This window comes from Chlamydotis macqueenii, chromosome 1 (genome assembly GCF_036417535.1).
Source record: "Chlamydotis macqueenii isolate bChlMac1 chromosome 1, bChlMac1.mat, whole genome shotgun sequence".
Classification (NCBI taxonomy): Eukaryota; Metazoa; Chordata; class Aves; order Otidiformes; family Otididae; genus Chlamydotis; species Chlamydotis macqueenii.
The window spans coordinates 199,700,225-199,723,192 of NC_141556.1; positions in this window are offsets into that span (position 1 = coordinate 199,700,225).

Here is a 22,968-nt window from a genome sequence, read left to right on the forward strand (position 1 = left end):
CAAATACAAATTAGAATGAAATTATGAACCTTTCCCCTCTGGATGCAGTAAGTCCAGCAGTTAGATACTATCAGCATTTATTTAAATTTCTGAAGCTTTTCAAATAGATTAATTGCATCAAGTTTGCTCTTCAGCATCTTGACCAAAGGCAGCCTTGACTGCAGCAGAGTCATGGCTTATTTAACACAGTGTTTATCATCTTTGTTTCCATGGATTTCTCTGTTTCACTGAGTGCTGTAGAAACTATTATTACACAGTTAATGCAAAGTCTTGTCACAGAACTAATGCAGGTATAGTCACTTATGGAAGTGAACAGCGAATCCATGTGGTCCTGCTTTAGGTAACTAATTTAGATTTAAGGACCACTGGAGCTGACAGGACCTAGTTGTGCTATTGGAAAGAAAAGCCTGTTGATTAAATTTCTATTTTATGAGAACGCTATGCAGGTGATGTTCAGCTATCTATAAAAGTTTTGCAGAATGGTACAGCAGTTAGGAATGGAGCATTCCTTTTCTCTAGGAGCAACTCCACTAGGTTGACAAAATCTCTTTATGCAGTTTAATCAAAGGTTTACTCTGACAATCCTAGATACTTAAAATGCTTTCCTAATTGCTACTTGAACAAAATGAACTATTTACAAAATATGATTCTTGAAGGAAGTAAGGAAATTGTAACTACCTGCTCAAATTTTATTCCTGACAAGTGCCTGGTTGAGATCTTGCAAAACATTTAAGCATGTGTTTATATGCAAATGGAATAGCAGTTCTAGACATTAAGGACTCAATCTCAAGAAGATTTAATGTTAAAAAATACTATTAAGGTAGAATTAGTATCACCTAATTTAAGCTATGTGAAAGCTGTGTTAGTCTTTGGATTCTTCCTGTAATCAATGGTTATGGACAGGCAAGTCCAAAGGCTGTTAGTCTTGACTGTCTCAGACATCTTAAGTTGGGAAATGCTTATCTGACAGTTGACTCCAAAGGGAGTCTAGATAATTAACTTAGACTTGATGCCCAGCTCTTATAAAGCTAAATGAGATGAATCTTAGCCTTCATTTCCAGATAATAATAGATGCAATCAAGACAATAGCTCCATTTTCACAAACACACTTCATTACAAGATGAAGGTATAAGCATGATATTTTTAACAGAATTATTCTAGATAAAACATAGCTATGCACTTCATATAAACGGGAGCAATTTATTTTCCCATAATTTTTTAATTGCAGCCATTAATGTACTTAACTATTCTTCATTCTGACATGAGAATATTACGTATTACATCTTCTCTGCCTGAAACACTACTTGTTCTTGGTTTTCATTAGATCCTTTGCCTCTATGTTCTGTTATTAGTATGTTTGTTTTGCTTCCTCCATTGAGAGCAAGGATACAGCTTTCTGTGCCCCACTATATGTCCCAAAGTTGTACTCTGTCTTCTTAGTGTGTATCCATACTGCTGCTTTGTAAGTTATCATTGTCAGTAAAACATCATCAAAAATATTTTGGGTGAAATCCTGGTTTGCTATGGAAGCAACTTGAAAAATTCCCAAGTCTTCAATGGGACAAGACGTAACTCTGTGAAGAGATCCTTCTGAAATTATTACCCTCCTGCAACTTTCTCACCCAGTCTACATTTCTCTTTTAGAACACTGAAGGCATGAAGAAAACAGGTTATGTAGGGACTATTGCAAGGTATATGATGTACGTCTTTTCCTTTCTTCTATTTCCTGTCAGTAAAGAATTCAACAGTTTGTAATGAGCAACAAACAACAGTGAGTTTAGGTTACTTCAGCAGAGCTTCTTTCAAAATGATGCGCCAGATACCACTTTCCCAGAGTAGCTGGATTTCAGATAATCACTTGGCTTAAATTTCTCAAGACCTGGCTGGCCTCAGTACTGACTCCATGCTGTAGTTAATGGTCTGTAGTAGTGCATTTATAGGACATCCAGATTAGACTTGGGACAGCATGATGCTAGCTAGAGCACTCAAAACTTCACCCATTTGTCAGGGCTTAACTAAAACAAGAAAAGAACATAGGTATGCACTTGGTTACTCTGGCAATGAGCATCTTGATGGTATAAACAGCAAAATATTAATTATTATCTGGGTAGTATTGTGCTTGTTTCTAGGCAAGTCTAACTCCATAGTATCAAAGCATTCTTATTCACATATTTCATGTTTCATTCTGAACATCCTTTGTTACACATTGCATAACTCATAACTGATTACTTTTAAAACAAAGTTATTCCAGAGTAACATAGAAATTGAATGCTGTATGGGAAAAAAAAAAAAAGATAAATAGTTCTACAAGTCTTATGATGAGAGTTATCTTTCTTCTTGGTTCCTTCATCATTGCTCTGACTGTAAAATTTGCTGAGCTTTTATTGTTCTTGATTTCAAAGGCACAGATGCTCAGCTTTTCAATAAAAAGACTATGGTTAACCTCTTTGCACCTCAGTTTCCACCTTTGAAAAATGAAGGCCCTTAAGGATCCTCTATTTTGCAAGAACTCACTTTTGCAAAGCTTAACTACTTAACAACTCTAAAATATGCTGAAATCCTGCTGTAGAAGATGCTATGACATGGAAGCTGCAAAGTGGTATTATAATGCTTACAAATGCAAGGAACAGGGGATGGGAACAGAATCAGCAGTTTGGGTGATAGGTCATTTGCAAGCAGAATGTGAGGAAGAACGAGGTCTCTGGGGAGTAATTTAATTCTTAGTCTGAAGATTTGTACCTGCTGGTGATGCCAGCTGAATAGGTTTGTTCCATACCAAAATATGAGTTGTTCAGCTTCAGGATCTGTAAGATGACTTTTTAAAATTCTTTCAAGTCATTGTTTCAGATAGAGATGGGATCCCATTGACGTACATGCTTCTGCAGCAGGGTGGGGATGTGTATTTGGAATATGCCAGTTTAGGGCAACTGCAGCATGATTGTGACAAGTTACTGTGACAAGCACATTACTGTGGCATCATTAATAATGCTTGCCACAATAATGTGCTTTATTTTTGTATGAACTGTAGGATCTGGAACTGGTTATCATACTAGGTTTGCTGTGGAAGACAATAATCCCAACCAATAGGAAGTCCTGAAGAGGTTGCTTGTTGGTGATTTAATATGTCTCAGAAGTCTTACATTCTTACAGGTATTGGCAGATTTTCATGATCATTCTAATTGTTCTGAAACAACTTTCCAAATTAACTTAATGGTCTAATGATAAAGTATTTGAATGGGATTCTTTCCTCCTGTCATGTAATACTTTTTCTCCAGCTGTTGATAACAATGTAAGACAGGATACAAAACTTATGTGGTTTTTTTGGTACATTTCAGTGTTTAACATTGTGTGAAACATACTCTCCAATACAATCCTACAGAAAATGTGTCTTCTTATTAATATGGACTCTGTAAAAATGACTGCCTTATTCTTGCACAGTTCAGTTTTCTATTGAACAATCTGACTTTGTCATAAAGGGGATTCATGGAACAGAACGACTTATTAACACTCGTTATGATGCTACTCTCAGGAGAGACACAGCTGCCACTCCCAAGTATAAATATTGCATGACAATCTCCAGAAAGACCATTTAAAATATTATGTAAAAGTCAAAGAAATACTTTTTCCATTACTCAGCAGATTTCCTTCTGTCTGTCGTATCAATGGCAAGTTTTTCTTTCCCTTCCTCTCAAACTTTTTTCCAGTTTGGTTGAAAAGAGATCACTTCGGTTGAAAACGGGTAATGTAAAGTGAATAATGGAGAACAAGGAAGTGGAAACGCACACTAGCTCATTCCTATCCAATAAAATAAAGAGAACATGAAGATTGGATCAGATTAGAATTCATGGATTAAATGATTGCAGAGAAGAAAGTGAATTATCATCTTCATTTTTAATTCTGGACCAGGAAAGTGGAATATTTTGTGATAATACAGCATTGAAATACTAAAGAGCAACACCAGAATCTTGGGAGGCTATTGAGAAGAACACTTATCAATCGTAAAAGATAGCTGGTGTCTCTTTTTCTCTTTATTTTCCTTTCTTTTTTTTTCTAGTAGCCTGTACAAAAGCACCTGCATTTTATTAGAAAACAGAAGTCCAGGAATCTTCTAAGGATGTGGAAAATGGCAATAAAAATGTTTCTACTGGTATGAGTGGACAAGTAACATGAACAGAAGAGTACAAAATACCAGCAGGAGGAGGGCTATAAAAATGGCTGACATCTACCGCAGCAGGTCATCAAGATCCTAGCACATCTCCCTGCAGTTTCTCAGGACAACCAGCTCTGAAATGGAGTTGGTCAGTAAATCTTTGTGCCTCACAGAGATAGGATAGGATCAAGAAATTAATCACTGTTGACTCCTGATGCATCCAAAACTGACACCTTCCTAAGAAGAACCCAGTAACTGTGGGGATAGATTTGAAAACTGGCACCTCTTTTCTCCATGTCACTGCAAGCACTCCTGGACAGTCTCCCTGGATACAGTTGTCAGTGCCTGACTACTTGTCAGACTACTTACATGCATCTGGGTGCTTGTGTGTATGAAAGTGTAAGTGTTAAAATAAATTAGTATTTCCTTCCTGTAAGATATTGCATTGAGCTGCGTTTTTACTACAGTGTTGCAGCATTATTTAGAATCATACAATCATAAAATGGTTAGAGTTGGAAGCGACCTTCAAAGGTCATCTAGTCCAACCCTCCTGCAAGAAGCAGGGACATCCCCAACTAGATCAGGTTGCTCAGAGCCTCATCCAACCTGGCCTTGATCGTTTCCAGGGATGGGGTATCCACCACCTCTCTGGGCAACCTGTTCCAGCGTTCTACAACTCACATCGTAAAAAATTTTTTCCTAATATCCAATCTAAATCTACCTCCATTTATTTTAAAACCACTACCCCTCGTCCTATCACAACAGGCCCTACTGAACAGCCTTTCCCCATCTTTCTTGTAGGCCCCCTTGAGGTACTGGAAGACTGCTATCAGGTCTCCCTGGAGCCTCCTCTTCTCCAGGCTGAACAGCCCCAACTCTCTCAGCCTGTCCTCATAAGAGAGGTGCTCCAGCCCTCTTATCATCTTCATGGCCCTCCTCTGGACCCTTTCCAACTGGTCCATGTCCTTCTTGTGTTGGGGGCTCCAGAACTGGACACAGTACTCCAGGTGGGGTCTCACCAGAGCAGAGTAGAGGGGCAGAATCACCTCCCTCGACCTGCTGGCCATGCTCCTCTTGATGCAGCCCAGGATGCGGTTGGCCTTCTGGGCCGCAAGGGCGCATTGCTGGCTTATGTTGAGCTTCTCGTCCACCAGCACTCCCAAGTCCTCCTCAGGGCTGCTCTCGATCCATTCTCTGCCCAGCCTGTATTTGTGCCTGGGATTGCCAGGTGCAGGTTCTTGCACTTGGCCTGGTTGAACTTCATGAGGTTGGCACAGGTCCACCTCTCCAGCCTGTCAAGGTCCCTCTGGATGGCATCCCTCTCTTCCAGCCTGTCAATGGCACCACACAACTTGGTGTCGTCGGCGAACTTGCTGAGGGTGCACTCTATCCCACTGTCCATGTCGCCGACAAAGATGTTGAACAGGGCCAGGCCCACCATGGACCCCTGAGGAATGCCACTCGTGACCGGTCTCCACTTGGACATTGAGCCATTGACCACCACTCTCTGAGTGCGACCATCCAGCCAACTCCTTATCCACCGAGTGGTCCGTCTATCAAACCCATGCCTCTCTAGTTTAGAGAGAAGGATGTCATGCGGGACAGTGTCAAAAGCTTTGCACAAGTCCAGGTAGGTGATATCCGTTGCTTGTCTCTTTTCCACCGATGCCGTCACCCCGTCATAGAAGGCCACCAAATTGGTCAGGCACGATCTGCCCTTGGTGAAGCCATGTTGGCTGTCACCAACCACCTCCTTGCTCTCCATGTGCCTTAGCATGGTTTCCAGGAGAATCTGCTCCATGACCTTGCCAGGCACAGAGGTGAGGCTGACCGGCCTGTAGTTGCCCAGGTCCTCCTTGTTCCTCTTTTTAAAAATTGGGGTTATGTTCCCTCTCTTCCAGTCATCGGGGACCTCACCAGACCGCCACGACTTCCCAAATACAATGGCCAGTGGCTTGGCAACTTCATCCGCCAGTTCCCTCAGGACCCGCGGATGGATCTCATCAGGTCCCATGGACTTGTGCACCTTCAAGTTCCTCAGATGTTCCCGAACCTGCTCTTCCAGTACAGTGGGTGGTTCTCGCAGTCCCTGCCTGTGCCTTCCACAGCTTGGGTGGTAAGACAAGAGCCCTTATCGGTGAAGACTGAGGCAAAAAAGTCATTGAGTACCTCAGCCTTCTCTATGTCCCGGGTAACCAGGACACTGGTTTCCTTCCAGAGGGGGCCTACATTCTCCTAGGACTTTCTTTTGTCCCCTACATACCTATAGAAGCTTTTCTTGTTGCTTTTTATATCCCTGGCCAGATTCAATTCCGTCAGGGCTTTAGCCTTCCTCACGCAATCTCTGGCCACTCGCACAGCCTCTCTATAGTCCTCCCAGGCTACCTGTCCCAGCTTCCACCCTCTACAGGTTTTCCTCTTCACTTTCAGTTGGTCCAGGAGATCCTTGCTCATCCACACAGGCCACCTGGCCTTTTTGCCCAACTTGTTCTTCATCGGGATGCACCTCTGCTGAGCTTGGAGGAGGTGCTCCTTGAATGTGGACCAACTTTCCTGGGCCCCTCTTCCCTCCAGGGCTGCCTCCCACGAAACCTGACCCATCAGGTCCCTGAGAAGGCCGAAGTCCGCCTTCTCGAAATCTAGGGCTGAGAGTTTGCCATGTAGTTTCCTCGCTGCCCCGTGGATCTTGAACTCCACCATGTCGTGGTCGCTGCAGCCAAGGCTATCCTTCAGTTTCACATCCCCCACCAGTTCCTCCCTGTTGGTGAGCACAAGGTCGAGCATGGCACCCCTCCTTGTCAGCTCCTCTATCGCCTGCAGGAGGAAGTTATCGTCTAAGCATTCCAGGAACCTCCTGGACTGCCTGTGCCCCGCCATGTTGTCTCTCCAACAGATGTCAGGGTGGTTGAAGTCCCCCGTGAGGACCTGGGCTTGTGACCATGAGGCTGCTCCTATCTGGCTATAGAGTGCCTCGTCTGCTCTGTCCTCCTGGCCAGGCAGCCTGTAACAGACCCCCACCGTAACGTCTCCTGTCCGTCCCCGTCCTCTAATCTTGACCCATAAGCTCTCTGTCAGCTCCTTCTCCACCCCCAGGCAGAGCTCCACGCACTCCAGCCGGTTGCTGACATAGAGAGTGACACCCACTTCTTGTCCCCCCTTCCTGTCCTTTCTAAAAAGCCTATACCCTTCCATGTTGACACTCCAGTCATATGTGTCATCCCACCACGTCTCCGTGATGCCAACAAGGTCGTAGCCCTGCTCGTGTGCACGCATCTCCAGCTCTTCCTGTTTACTCCCCATGCTGCGTGCATTGGTATAGAGGCACTTCAGCTGGGCCTCTGACAAAGACAACTTGCTGGCTGGAGCAAAAGGGGTTCTTTTGGGCGGCAGTTTAAGTTCATTTGCATGTACCTGTGATCCTTCCTCAGCTTCTGGACCCTCGGTGCTGGCACTGGTGCCATGCTGACAGCAGTGGGCTGAACTGTGCTCCCCCTCCCCCAGCAACACTAGTTTAAAGCCCTCCGGACGAGTCTGACAAGCCTTTGTCCAAGCACACTCTTCCCTTTCTCAGTTAGGTGCACGCCGTCGGCCCCTAGCAGCCCGGGCTTCTCAAAGCACACCCCATGGTCTAGATACCCAAAGTCCTGGCTGTAGCACCACTCTCTGAGCCACAAGTTAACCTGCCAGGTACGTCTGGCCCTTTCAGGTCCCTGACCTTCAACTGGACCTTTCCTGCAGGCCAATCCATCAGTCAATGTGTTTTCAGAATTTACCAAAAGATAGGAATTCTGCAATTAGCGATTCAACATCCATTCGTGTAATATAAAATGCTCTACTTAGAGAATAAAGGGTCATAGCTAGTGCTACAGTACAAAAGGGAACCAGCATTTTTAGGAGTGGATTCATCTCAGTTAGAACTGAGGCCATCTAGTCTAACCTCTCTGCAAGGGACAGGGACATCTCCAACCAGGTCAGGTTGCTCGGAGCTCATCCAACCTAGCCTTGAATGTTTCCATGGATGGGCATCCACCACCTCTCTAGGCAACCTGTGCCAGTGTTCCACCACTGTTATTGTAAAAAAATTTTTCGTAATATCTAATCTGAATCTGCTTCCTTCTATTTTAAAACCATTACCCGTCATCCTATCACAACAGGCCCTGCTAAAGATTTTCTCCCCATCTTTCCTGTAGATGGACCAGTCGGTGGATTAGGAATTGGCTGGATGGCTGCACTCAGAGAGTGGTGGTCAACGGCTCAATGTCCAAGTGGAGACCGGTCATGAGTGGTGTTCCTCAAGGGTCCGTGGTGGGCCTGGCCCTGTTCAACATCTTTGTCGGCAACATGGACAGTGGGATAGAGTGCACCCTCAGCAAGTTCACCGATGACACCAAGCTGTGTGGTGCCGTCGACATGCTGGAAGGAACGGATGCCATCCAGAGGGACCTTGACAGGCTGGAGAGGTGGGCCCGTGCAAATCTTACAAAGTTCAACCAGGCCAAGTGCAAGGTCCTGCACCTGGGTCATGGCAATCCCAAGCACAAATACAGGCTGGGCGGAGAATGGGTCTAGAGCATCCCTGAGGAGAAGGACTTGGGAGTGCTGGTGGACAAGAAGCTCAACATGAGCCGACAATGTGCTCTTGTGTCCCAGAAAGCCAACCACATCCTGGGCTGCATCAAGAGGAGTATGACCAGTAGGTTGAAGGAGGTGATTCTCCCCCTCTACTCTGCTCTGGTGAGACCTCACCTCGAGTACTGTGTCCAGTTCTGGAGCCCCCAGCATAAGAAGGACATGGACCAGCTGGAGAGGACAAAGTCCTTCCTTGGATTTGAAACCTGATACCAATCCCATTGAGTTCAGGGTTAAGGTACCTCTCAGGAGTGATGATTTACTGACCTGTGATGCATAAGATACTAAACCCACTCAAATAATATTTTGATTCAACTCAACTACTTTTAAAAACTATGAGATCAGGTCAATTAATCACATTAGGTATCATAGAATGCTTGATCACTCAGTATCAATTCCAGTATGGTCTGAGAAGCTGATGTCTAGTATTTCTATTCTATTTGTGTTTCTGTTATAGTTCAGACTTATACTCTGCCTGGTTTATGCTGAACTAGAGCTCATCTTAACGAAAACCATTGACCAATGCAAAACACATTAATAGAAGTGGCTGCTCAGAATTTGCTACAAGCACCCTGCATACGCAGTCTTCAAAAAGTGATGGAGATAGCAAATGTTATACTGCTGTAAAATATTTATTTTATTATTGCAGGGCTTAAGGTTTGGCCACAATACTTGTGAACAAGGTTTGGAGACAATGAGTTGTATTCATGGTTGTGGTGGGTTAACTTGACTAAGGGCCAAACTCTAACCCAGTTGCTCACTCATTCCAGTTCTTGACAGGATAGGGGGAGAATATAGGATTTTTTTGGCACTTTCAGTGACAGTCAGAAAGACAAAGGAAGACAAAGGCAGAGAGGGAGTTTTGCTCAACAGTTCTTGGAAAAGGGCTCAGGCAGGTGGTCAGATTTACCGTTATGGTCACATTTGGAAAAAAACTTTCTCTTGCTCCCATCTTCAGTGCTGTCATGTCTCCTGCTCTGGTAGTGAGAAGACTTGTTGCTGGATTTTGTGGTAGTTCTTTGCTGTCAGGCTTACAGTTTTGGAAGACCTGGACCTCCAGGATGCAAAAAGCCAGGCAAGAGGGAGCATTTTCCGCTACAGATTGCAGTGGGATGAAGTATGTGACTAGTCAACATGGGAAAAAGTATTTGGGACCATGACAGGGAGTATAAACAAAACAATGCAAAGAAGAGGAAAGATGAGACTGTGTTACAGTCTTCTAACAGAAAACCATTTGAGTAGAGCATCAGATCAAACACTGTAATCACATAGACATGTCCATGTTAAAGAAAGTGGTCTGAATTAATAATACTTTGGGATATCCTTCACAGTCTTAGCCCACAGACACACTGCTATAAACATCAGAGATGTCAACCAGCAGTAGTTTCTTGGTTCAGTTTGCCTAGATACCTAACTGTACATTATGTAAAATTCTGTATTTTACAAAGAATTGTGCTTTTTTTTTGCTCTCTTGCACAAACTCCTAGGAATTTCTGGAATATATAATTTCTTATAGCATGAGGATCTCATTATATAATGGCCTAGGTTATAACATATTTGAGTGTTATTTTGCAAGCACAGTTTAGCTTGCTTGAACTAGCAGAAAGCTATATGATAAAGCTCCAGCACTGCAATAAGGCCTGCTGACAGTCAGAATGATTTAGCCCAGGTTCAGCTCATACAAAACCTTGTCAGCTATGGCTTTGTCTCTACCAGAAATGCAATATTGCCAAGGCAAGCCCAGAGCAGAGGAGCTGATGTGCAATCATCCATATTGTATGACCACTAGCACACCCACTGGTACAGTTTTCGCCTATAACTAGCGGTGTCCCAGACAATTCCTTGGCTCAGCCCAGAAGTTAGCATGGGCCAGGAATAATTCTTAATAGACGGCTTAGGTGCAGCCTCCTTCTTCTGCTGGGTGTGGTGTTCTGCATTTAGAAACACAAGATGTGACATCCCACTGGATTCCAGGCTGAGAGTGATCCCTGATGGGGACTAATACAATCGGATTCATTCAGGAGATAGAAGCTGTGCATGCTTCCAATGTGCTATGTCAACACATTATTGCCTCAGGCTATTGGTAAATGAACACACCCATACGATTCAGGCAGCTCAGGTCTGGAGGAAGCATGGCCATGCCAGTGGGGTGTTGTGTCAAGAACAATTACCTGGGTTATACGTGATTATTGTGCTATGTTAATGTGATGACCCTGTCCCCATCCTGGGGCTAGCTTAGTTGGCATTTAGCTCAGGAGCAATGTGAGTTGCATCCATACTGTCATGTAGGATGCCCTCAGCCCTGCAGTAGATATCAGAAACAGCAGGAGTGGAAACATTACGTGAGCTAAATAATTCTTCCTTGATCCTAGAAATTCCAGCAGAAACATTTAGTCAGCTTTGGCTGGGCAAAACAGACTCCATCAACATTCTTCACATCCCAAATCCAAAACACACTGACTACTGACAGGAAAATTAACTCCATCCCTGCCGAAAGCAGGACAACAAGCCACACTACAGGTATGTGTTTGCAGCACCATTTAAGCCCTGGTGTTACGATTATCATTCTGGAATTAGGAGATAATTTAAAATTCCCAACTAAAGTTTTGGTAAACACAATAAGACTGCTACTATATTAGTGTGGTTTGTTTGTTTGTTTGTTTGTTTGTTTTTAAATCTGAGGAAGGCCGCAGTGTTAAACCTAGGAGAATTCTCATCTTCTTCAGAAATTGAATTGTGAGCTATTTTAGCTTGTATTATAATGAAAAATGTGTCAGTCACAATATTAAATTTTCTTCAGTTGACCTTTTGGACTTGAGATACTTTGTAAGTCTTCTTCAGAATGTGCTGGATTCAGTTAGATACAAATAGTTACCTTTCTCTTTATATGTATGAAAAATGTCACTTTGTATCGTAGTCTCTCTGGTAATGACCCTATGAGTCACTGTAATTTTACAAAACATAAAAAAATTCTGTTTCCTCAGATAGAGGTGGAAAGTAATCATAGAAATTCCATCCCCTGGGACAGACATTTGTCTTCTTGATTCTCTTTAGAGTATTCTACGTGCATTACTGCTTCAAAAGTGGACATGGAAAAAAATCCTTTGCGAATAGCCTCGTAGAAATCCCTTGTTGTTGTTCTCTGGGAGGAAACGTAGTCTGCTCCATGCAAATAAAATGCTGTGTGTCCTGAACACCAAATCAAATGTCCCTCAGAATTCACAGAAGGTTCAAGTCACACATCTAGAAATCTGTATCTTACCGCTGGCTGCGTTGGTGTGCTTACTCCCTTTTTCTATTAGTGTGATGGCAGTGGCTCCACAGACAGACAGTGCCTCATAGCATCTTTCTAAAAGGTCAGCAGTGGTCTTGGCAGTACAGTGTTTGGAAACCATGTCTGTCAGTAGTCCTTACTTCAGAGAAGTGTGGTGGTGAAAAGCAGAGCTTGCTTGGGAAACTGAATGCAAGAGCAGTTTTCATTTTTCGTCTTGCAAACTACAGTCCTTGAAAAAAACCAACATTTTCACTCACTTATGTGTCACATTTGGAAAGAAGGACTTTTGTGGTTGAAAAGAAAGCCACAGAAGTACAGCTGTCCGTCTGCCTTTGTTACATACTTAGCGAAGTCATAGTGGTCAGGTTTTTATGCCTTTCTTCTGTTCATTGTCAAAATATGAGGGAAATGGTCTAACGCTGAGATAATTTCTTCAGCTCTGCTGAATGTACTAAAAGAAAATAAACATAATTAGCCATCTTTTACATAACGAGATATTCAGATGCTCCCTCAGGAGTATTTGAATCGAGATAGAGGATATTCCTAATTAGCAAAGTCAGGACCTTTCTATGAATGCAGACCAACTGTATCAAAATGAGAGATGATGGTTTTCTCTCAAATATACATGTTTAATTTTCAGTGTTGACATTCTAATCTAGTACATAAGCCCTGGTCTAAAGCCCACTAAAGGGATTTTTAAAATTTTACTCAGTGTGCTTCATGTCAGCCTTATTACAAGCTTTACTGGCAGATATGACTGAATATAGTAAGTAAAGCTAGCATCTAAGCAACAAACTGCTAAGCATTAGATACAAAGATATTCAGGGAAAGAAATAGTAGTCACACCTTGTAAATATGCAGCCTGTCTCGAAGACTATAAATATGCTACCTGCTCAGTATCTGGGGGGTGAAGAGTTTAGTATGACTTGTGTGTATGTATGGTGAGAAACCGAAACATCAACTTTATATCATTTTTAGTGATCTGAAGCCGTATGAAGCGAGCAAAGCAATTGTAGCTAGTTTACTGAGAGCCTAGAAAGGACTGAAAGAAAACAAAGGATTCCCAAGAATCAGTAGGGATTATAGAGAACAATACTAAACCTTAAAAGTGTGAGTAGTGAGATTTCTAATGTAAGAATTGAAGGAGCCATAACTGACTGTGTAGTCTTCTTTATTCTTCATCCTCTGTCATGCATGCCACATCTGTCCATGGAACCTCTTTCAGACTAAGGTTGAGACACTTTCTGTGGAAGAGGCCATGCTGCCTACAGCTTTTGCTCCTCCACTGGGACTCCTGGTTCTGATTTGAACTTCTACATAAAGCAGTAATATGATTAACCCTGGTTCATCATCTAATTTACTGACAGTTGTATCAGTACTAAATGTGCACAATGCAGAGTAACTAATACTTAAATTATTATTATAATTTGCAGATAATTATTTGCTGGGATGCTGATAATGGTGAAATCCATAGAGCTTTTTTGCACTCATTATGTTAAATGTTTTTTTAATGAGAACTCACTTTTCTTTATGTATATACTTGTCATTATCCATTATGGCTGATGGCAATACTCAGTTAGCCTTCCTGTGCTAGTAAGCAAGGAAAGACTTCTCCAGAGAAGTCTTCAATGCAGCAGAAAGACATAGGGTAGTATCAGGACCCACAATTTCTAAAGCAATTTACTATGTGTTTTTTATTTTTATAATATTATGGCAATATTGACCGAAATGTTTATTTACCTTAGGACAATTTTCATAACAGAGAGCTAATGTGATTTGGATGATGGAAAGCACTAAATGAGTCATAGAATTATTACTACTAGTAAATCACTTAGAGGTTTCTTGACAGAAGGCATGGTTGCCTTTATTTCAAACAGTCCTTTATACCTTTCAGAACATATGATTGAGCACACAGACTAACATACTACATGTCAGTGATTAAACCCACTTGCATAGATTATGAATAGGTTGTTTTATTTTCAGCTGCTTAGTATTTTAGATGAGTTTCTAGGAAGCTAGATGATGATCTAAGAACACTGTAGTAGGGGAGCCTAAAAACCCTGAGGGGGAAATGAAATGGCAGAAAACTGTTGTGTTGAATTTGCTTCATTGCTCTGTGTGGCATTGAATTCAATTCCTTCTATAATGCAATTCAGCTTAAAATTTGCAAGGCTCAGAAAATAGCTGATATTCCACATTCACATCTTCCATTCAAAAGGAGGGAGGTAGACACCTGAAAAATGTAAAAGGAAAAATTAAACAACTGGAATACAAACTTTTGGCATATGTTAGTGCTATTTTCACCCACTGCAAAAAGGATATCACCCTGCAAAACAATGAAGTTGAAAACTCACCTGAAATGAGGGCATCTGCACTTTCTGTGGAGTTCTAAATTTTCTATGAAAACAAAAATTTGACTTCTTATACCAGGCTGATAGTTGGTATTTGTTGGCAAAACATCACCAACATCAAGCAAGTTTAACAGTGGCAGGATTTTGTGTCTATTCATCAAATACTAGCAAAGAGTCCAGACTAATATTTTTGTTTTACAGATGAAATGTGTCATTAAATAATTGAGTGCATTTAAGGGTCTTTAGTTCTGTTCATGCTCAGTTCTTTCCAGCTGTGGCTTATCTTTCCAGGAGGCTGGATACCTTTTATTTTAAAGGATCTGTTGCACCTTGTTGTGCCAATTGCTCTAAAATCAATCAATAGACCCTAAAATACAACCTTATCCCCTGGTTTGTAGATCCACAGCTAGTAAGCAGATGAATAGAGTCTTTGTTGGTGCTCTCTTCTTTTTCAATGCTTGGTTATGGGATATTCTTCTCTAAATGCTGCTCAATTATTTCCTGCATTTATTTCTATATATCTGTATTCCATTTATGCTGTTACAGAGATTCCCTTTAGTAACAACATCTGTGAAAAGAGGTCACAAACTCTCTGGGGCAGATGACAGCTCTTCTTATTGTTACTACAAAATATTTACCTTTTCTTGAAAGCTGCATATTTATAAGATGGAGTTCACTCAGAATAATGCAGAGTCAGACCATATACACAGAGATTTTAAACAAATGCTGTGTAGGTAATATAAAAGTACATTCAATCTCTCCTTTTTCTTTCTCTCTGTATATCTATGGTGTGGAAAGAAAGAGAGATAAATTAATTAGTTAAATCAATTAAAAAAATAAATAAAATAATTCTACATTTCATTTATGAGAACTTATTCCACACAAACAGAGTGAGAAGATGTACTACTTTATAATATACCCTTTTTTTTTTTCAGATACTAAGGTAAGAATGGACTTTGTTTGACATACAAACTATTTACTGAAATGAAGTAAATAACAAGAAGGTAAAAACAGATTAGCCATTTGTATATGCTAATATTAAATGCCATAATTTGTACAAATACAAAACTTCACTTTTTCAAGTGGAAGTTGGGGATCTGCAATCAGTTCTTCACATAGTGGAAAACTGTTCAACTTCAAGGCTGAAGGAGAACTACCATAAAATACAAGTAGGTTAGTAAGGATTTATTGAATTTGCTCAAGCAAAAGCCGTTATCTTTTTTTTTTTTCTTGAGGGAGGGAATAGCCTCGACTGTAGTGTAAAGTAAAATGCTGCTTTTTCACATGAAAATTCAGCTTCATAAACTGTTTACATTTGGACATTTGCTTGTCTAGTAAAAATCAATAATTTTCCTTAATTTGTTCTCAATAGACGTTGACCTTGGAAACAATCAAGAGTCTACCCTGAAGGATATTTTTTATTTGTGTATCTTCAACATGGACTCCATTATAAATCCTTTGCAGCAGAATGTGTTGTAAAACACATTTGCACAGAATGCAGCACTGATGAGAATTGTAACACAGCTTGACAAGGTGGCTAAAGTTAAATAGTAAGATTTCTTCTGCCCTTAAATTTGAAAAGTTTCAAAGTTCAGCCTGAAAAGAACAATGGATATCTCCTGACATTGTTCCGGGATATTTGAAACCACTTCAGGTGCTGTGCGTGTTCAGTTCATGTTTTTAAGCTTGTCTTTTACCCTGAAGGACTGAGAATGTAATAGAAACATGAGAACAAAGATTCTGATCTCACTACGTGCCTCCAGCAGTTGTAGATCAAGGCAAAAAACTTTAATATCTATGTCTTATTCTACCCTCTGCCTAACTCATAAGACTGAGTTTCTAAAAGTGCTTAGCAATGTTGCTCTGTGATTCCCTGCCCCTCCAAACCTTCCTCTTCCATGTAACAAAACTCATTTTTATTAGAGACTACCCGTTAAAGATGCAGAAATATGGATGACTGTGAGAGGATTATAACTGTATTAGTATTTCCAAAAGGACAACTTGTGTCTGCAAAAGTCTAATCTCCTATTTCCTCCCTATGTGTCAAGATGTGGTAAACACATTTGTTGTGATCGATTTACAGATAAATAAAAGCCTTGCTGAAGCTGTACAGTTTGAAAAATTTTACTTATCCATTGGTGTTCAAATTTGCAAAATATCTATTATTTTCAAACTTCAGAATCACAGTAAAAATTCATTGCAATTGCAGCAATTCATAAGAGCAAATGATTTGCGTAACAAGTATCCCTGTCTGTGTAAGGATCTTCAGAGTCTGAGGAGAAATAAGAAGGTCCTTGAAAGGTTTTAAGGAGCATATCCTATGTCTGGCTTTCTAGTAAAAACTTGAGTACCTCATTGATTAAACATTATCTTGGTTTGGCTTATAAAGGGTCCTTGGGACATTCTTTGAGTTAAGAATGTTTAGGAGTGGCTATTACCTCCAGCATCGCGAGAGTCCAGGGATTCATCTTGCTTGGTCGCTGTAGCCCAGCCTAGTGCACTTAGGGACCCAGGGGCCTCTTGCCCAGGTCAATGGATGTGGCTGCTGCTTTCTCATTTGTAGTTGCAATCAGTAGTGAGACTGAGCATGTAGCCCAGACACACGCACATACATGCACAGGCACAAACAGACAAGGATATGGCTGGCTGCACAGGCTGCCACAGACAAGGTGCTGCTTTCAACAGCACCTCCATATAGGACTCACATATAACAACATAACTACAGACACCAAATCCCCTTCCTTCTCCTCAGCTGGTGAGGATTGAAGTTTGCTAGAGAGAACACACAGACAACACTCGCTAGATTCACAAGCACCTAGGGTGTTGTCCAGCCTCAAGATGCCCATGAAGAGCTCATGGGACTCTTGTGGGCTTGGGACATACTTGCCAACACCATGTGGATCTCCCACATACAAAGCCACCAGGCACATATGTTTAAGCGTTTGGATGTCTCAGTTTTCAATATAGAACAAGGAAAGAATGACGAATAGTTGCTAAGGCATTGGGAAAAGCTTAGTATTTTTCTCATCCCATAATCTTTTTTTTTGGATTTTACTTTTTTTCTTCTCACAGTCTGTCTGGAAGCAATAATGCACTACAGATTTCCATGAAGGAACCTATCTGTAAAGGAAGAAAAAAACCAAACTGAAACATACAGCTTAATCTATACCTTGACATTGATTTTTTAAATCTTATTTTTACTATGATTTAGCTCTCACACAGTGTGAGAATATGTTTCTAAAGAAAAAAAAAGTAATTTGAAATACAGAAAAGGGATGTAGCAACAATCTTACAGTGTGTTTGCCAACAACATTGACCTGGAAATATTAACTGAAATCACAATGCTCCTATGAATAGCTTCAATTTAGACAAACTAGGCTTACTTTTTAGGAGCAGCTATAAAACATTTGCATGGACCATTTTCATTCAGTTCCTGAGCTGTGTTCTGATGGATATCTGCTGATAATAGTTTCTTCCTGTTGCAGGGCATTCATGGTTCAGTGATGTTGAATGACCCCGTGGCTGAGCAGTCCTAACTTTTTCCAGTACAGAGCAATACAACAAGGTTAGAATGAGGGAATCAAGGTGCAGGTAGTTCCAAAGTTATGGCATTTTAAAGACACTCTTCTTATGCATATGCCTTAGCGGGGTAGTTTGTGCATATATATGATGCAGGGAATATATGGTTGTTTATGGAGTTTGCACATAGGCCTTCTGGAGTTAAAAAATTCTCTTATCTTCTGAGTTTAGGCCTCCAGGTTGCCAGCGCCTCAGGTAAGGATGCTCAATCAAATGTGCACTTTTGTGTTCATCTGAAAAATGCCCAAGTTATTTAACACGTTGCTGCAGAATGAAGAGAGGGCATGCTGCTGTAGAAAGCAGGACTAGAACTCGTCAGTGGGGTTTCTTCTTGCTCTTACACTTAGTAAATTTTATATCAATATAAATTCAGTGATCTCAGTTTCTTATTTACAGTGATCAAAATGAGAAAATGTTTAAGACACTTCTTATATGGAATGTCTCAATATTATGTGTTTTCTTTCACTGCCTTTTAATTTAATAGCTGCATGGATGCTTGAATGCCTGATAGTCCTGTTTAATTTCATCTTTTTGTCTGATGCAGTTTTAGGATTTAAAGGAAAGGATCCTCATCTGATTCTGAGAAGGATTTAAAAATCATCCCTCTCTGTCTTTGCCAGAGATAGAAAAGCTCCTTAGAAACGTGGGTGTCTGTCATGTAGGCACAGAAAGAAAAAAGTGAGTACAAAGTGATGATTATTTCTTTTCAATGCTTTGAAGCTCTCACTGCTAGCAACATACTGGCTTCCTCTTATTGCTAACATGTCTGCCTTTTTTATTTGAACAGTCTGTTTTACAGAAATAGATCTAGGTTCACAGCATATTTCATAATCATCTCTCATTTTTCATACATATTAACACCAAGTCAGACATAGTATTCTGTCAGTTTTAATATCTTAAATTATTTATGCGGAAATTATTAATCAAAAGAAATGAGGATGTAGAAGTTAGTGTTTGTATCAGCGAAAATAATATTGTATCAGGCAATACTTCCTACACAGGTACTTTTTACATCTCTTTCATTTTTGGGCATTGTTCCTCTTTATATTACAAATGGAATGCTATGATTTTCCACATAATGAACAACTAGAATAAAACTCAGGTGTGGTGGGAATTGGTGTGAATGAGCACTGTAGATAGGTGAGGCTATATAAACAAGGAGCCGATCACCTGATCAAATCAAAATGCAAATGCAGAAAATGCAAAAGCCTCCTTTCAGGTAGTTTTAGACAGTGATAAGGTCTGCCCTCAGCCTCCTCTTTTTCAGACTAAACAACCCCAGTTGCCTCAGCTGCTTCTTATAAGACTTGTGCTCCAGACTCTTCACCAGCTTTGTTGCTCTTCTTTGGACACGCTCCAGCAACTTAATGTCTTTCTTGTAGTGACGGGGCCCAGAACTGAACACAGTACTTGAGATGCGACCTAACAAATGCCAATCTGGTTGAAGATGTCCCTGTTCCTTGTAGAGGGGTTGGATTAGATGGCCTTTAAAGGTCCCTTCCAACCCTAATGATTCTATGATTTTAAGTACAGGGAGACAGTAACTTCCCTTGTCCTGCTGGCCACACTATTTCTGATACAAGCCAGGATGCTGTTGGCCTTCTTGGCCACCTGGGCACACTGCTGGCTCATACTCAGCCAGCTGTCTACCAATACCCCAGGTCCTTTCCACTGGGCAGCTTTCCAGACACTCTTCCCTAAGCCTGTAGCATTGCATGGCATCCTTGTGACCCAAGTGAACCCAGCACTTAGCCTTGTTGAACCTCATACAATTGGCCTCCGCCCATCAATCCAGCCTATCCAGATCGCTCTGTGGAGCATTTCTACCCTCAAGTAGATCAACACACACAGCCAACTTGGTGTTGTCTGCAGACTTACTGAGGGTGCACTTGATCCCCTTGTCCAGGTCATTAATAAAGGCATTAAACAGAACTGGCCTCAATACTGAGCCCTGGGGAATCCGTCTTGTGGACTGGCCACCAGTTGGATTTAACTCTGTTCACCACATCTCTTTGGACCTGGCCATCCAGCGAGTTTTTTACTCAATGAAGAGTAAAACTGTCCAAGCCATGAGCAACCAGTTTCTCCAGGAGAATCCTGTGGGAAATGGTGTTAAAGGTTTTACAAAAGTCCAGATAGACAACATCCACAGCCTTTCCCTCTTTCACTGAGTGAGCCGTCTTATCACAGAAGGAGATCAGGTTAGACAAGCAGGACCCATGGTGACTAGGCCTGATCACCTGCTTGTTCTGTACATGTCACATGATGACACTCTAGATGACCTGCTCCATAAATTTCCCTGGCACCAAGGTTGGACTGACTGACCTGTAGTTCTCCAGATCCTTCTTCTGGCCCTTCTTGTAGATGGGTGTCACATTTGCTAACCTCCCGTCAACTGGGACCTCCCCAGTTAGCCAGGACTGCTGGTAAATGATGAAGAATGGCTTGGTGAGCACTTCTGCCAACTCTCTCAGTATCCTTGGGTGGATCCCATCTGGCCCACAGACTTTTGTATATCTAAGTGGTGTGGCAGGTCGCTAACCATTTCCCCTGGATTATGGGGCTTCATTCTGCTCCCCATCCCCGTCTTCCAGCTCAGGAGGCTGGATACCTGGAGAACAACTGGTCTTACTATGAAAGACTGGTGCAAAGAAGGCGTTAAGTACCTTACCCTTTTCATGGCTGAGTTAGTATCTGGACACAATGTACTGTTTATTATTAGATTAAATTATACTTAGGAATAGTCAGGCTAAAATAGGAGAAAACTGAACAGTGGCACATACTGAAGCAATTGAGGAAACTGGTAAAAAATTGAGACCTCTATTTATTTAATCAAATGGACAAGGAACTGGAAAGGGCAGTAACACCTCAATATTCAGGGAAGGTGTGAACAAGCTGACATTCATAAAGTTTTCCAGGTCCAATTACATTGTCATCTGCTCCATACTGGAAATGTATACTCCTCTGTACTCTCCATTTGAGAAATGAAACAATGAGAGGGAAAAGGCAGTGCATTCATCGAAGCACAAGAGTTAGAGTTAGATGCTCCAACATTCTCTCATACTGATTTATTTCTACAATTCTGTGCAAATCATTATCATTTCATATTTCAGTGAGCCCATCAGTCAGTAAAGATTGCAGTGTTTGCCCATATCACAAAGATATTGCATGTATTTATTTGTTTGTATAAAATATTTTTACAGCTAGTGCAGCTGTTATCTTTGCTTAAAAATGAAGCTAGTTTTTAGCTTTAAGGAAGTAAAAACTTTCTGATCAAATTTACAGGGAAATTTTAAGTTCCTGGTTTTGTTTTACCACTTTGTTGCTTTCAGTGTCTTTTTCAAAGAATTAAAATATCTTTAACAATATAGAATATCTTCATCACTCTGGAATGCAGACAGCAGTCACAATTTGTTTGTGATGAACTCATGGACTACCTTTTTTGTATTTTAAGTGAACATAAAGTTGATGTGTTTTCTTTAGGCAAAACAGAATAACTTTCATTATAGCTGCCAAAAAATGGTCTACACTTGTTTATGCAAAGCCAAATCTCCCTCAGAACATGTTACTTCCTTTACTGCTCTCCTATCTTTTCCAACACAGAACAAGACGTGCATTATATTGTGCTTTGTATTGTAATATGCACATTCCTGATGATTAATGGCATACATATGATAGTTATTAGAGTGTAATAAATTAAAGTTTAGTATTATTAAATTTATAAAGCTTTTAAACCTAAATAAATAAGCAGACATAATGGCTCCTAATTAATTGCCAAGTATATTAAATATTAATCACAACAACATATCTGTAGAATATGCTGTTATTTCTTCTCTGCAAACAAAAGCCAGTGGAGACAGAGATAATTTCAACTCAATAGTGTGCATCCATGATAACCCATGTATCCACATTATCATGTATACCGTTGCCATGGGATTTTTATACCTTCCTATGATGCATCTGATGTTGACCACTGTCAGAAATGAGGTTCTGGCCTCGATGAACTTCAGGTCACATACACCTTCATGTGGAAAATAAAATAGAGCTCCTCAGGCTAGGTCTATTTCTTACACTAGGTAGTTCCAGAGTCAGTTTATGACAACAGTGGACTCACTCTGGTGTAAAACTGCAGAGATCCAAATGAAATGAGTCAAACTGTAGTGCTTTCTATTGGTACTTCTTCACTATTTTCATTGTAGATAAGGTTAGCATGAGAATCAGGACCCCCCATAACTTGAATCTTTTCACACATTCCCAAGACAACATCATGTAATGATTTCTGATTTTTATAGCTCGCATTGAGTTTTGATACTGAGGCAAAACTTCACTAGAAAAATTTTGATCAAGAGTAAAATGACTGTATCTATAACAAGAATTATTAACGACAGTAGCAGAAGAGAAAGTACTAATAGTTTATGATTATTTTATAATGTTTTTCCTGAAATTACAGATAAAGCAGTCTCATATCTCACAGTTGATATAATTAAAGTCTGCAAGCCACAGTAGTTAAAATTATGATGCTTCTGCAATTGCTATGAACTAAATTTTGAAATGGTTTAATTTGTCATCTATATGTATAAGTTAAAGATAACATGGGTGAAAATTATTCTTATAAAAAGATACATACAAGACTGGAAATATCGTTTGTTTGATTCTATTACTGTTGAATTGATGGACCTAATTGCTAAAATAATTTGCTAGGTGTTTGATACCCAAATGTTTGCCCAGGTAAAGGTTATGTATGTAATTCAGAAACTAGAAAGATACTAGAAATATTTTTTTCTTTTAATACAAAATAGAAGTTTTTAATGCATGCTAATATTTTGGTCATTGGAAGTGGAAAGATACAGACTTGTGAAGGCAAAGTCAAAGAGATTTGTATATACAATAGAAACTCATTATCCAGGATGACCTTATTTAGGTCATCTTTTTACATCTGCAATAATACAAGAACAAATAATTGTGGAGACAATTTATTTAGAGTT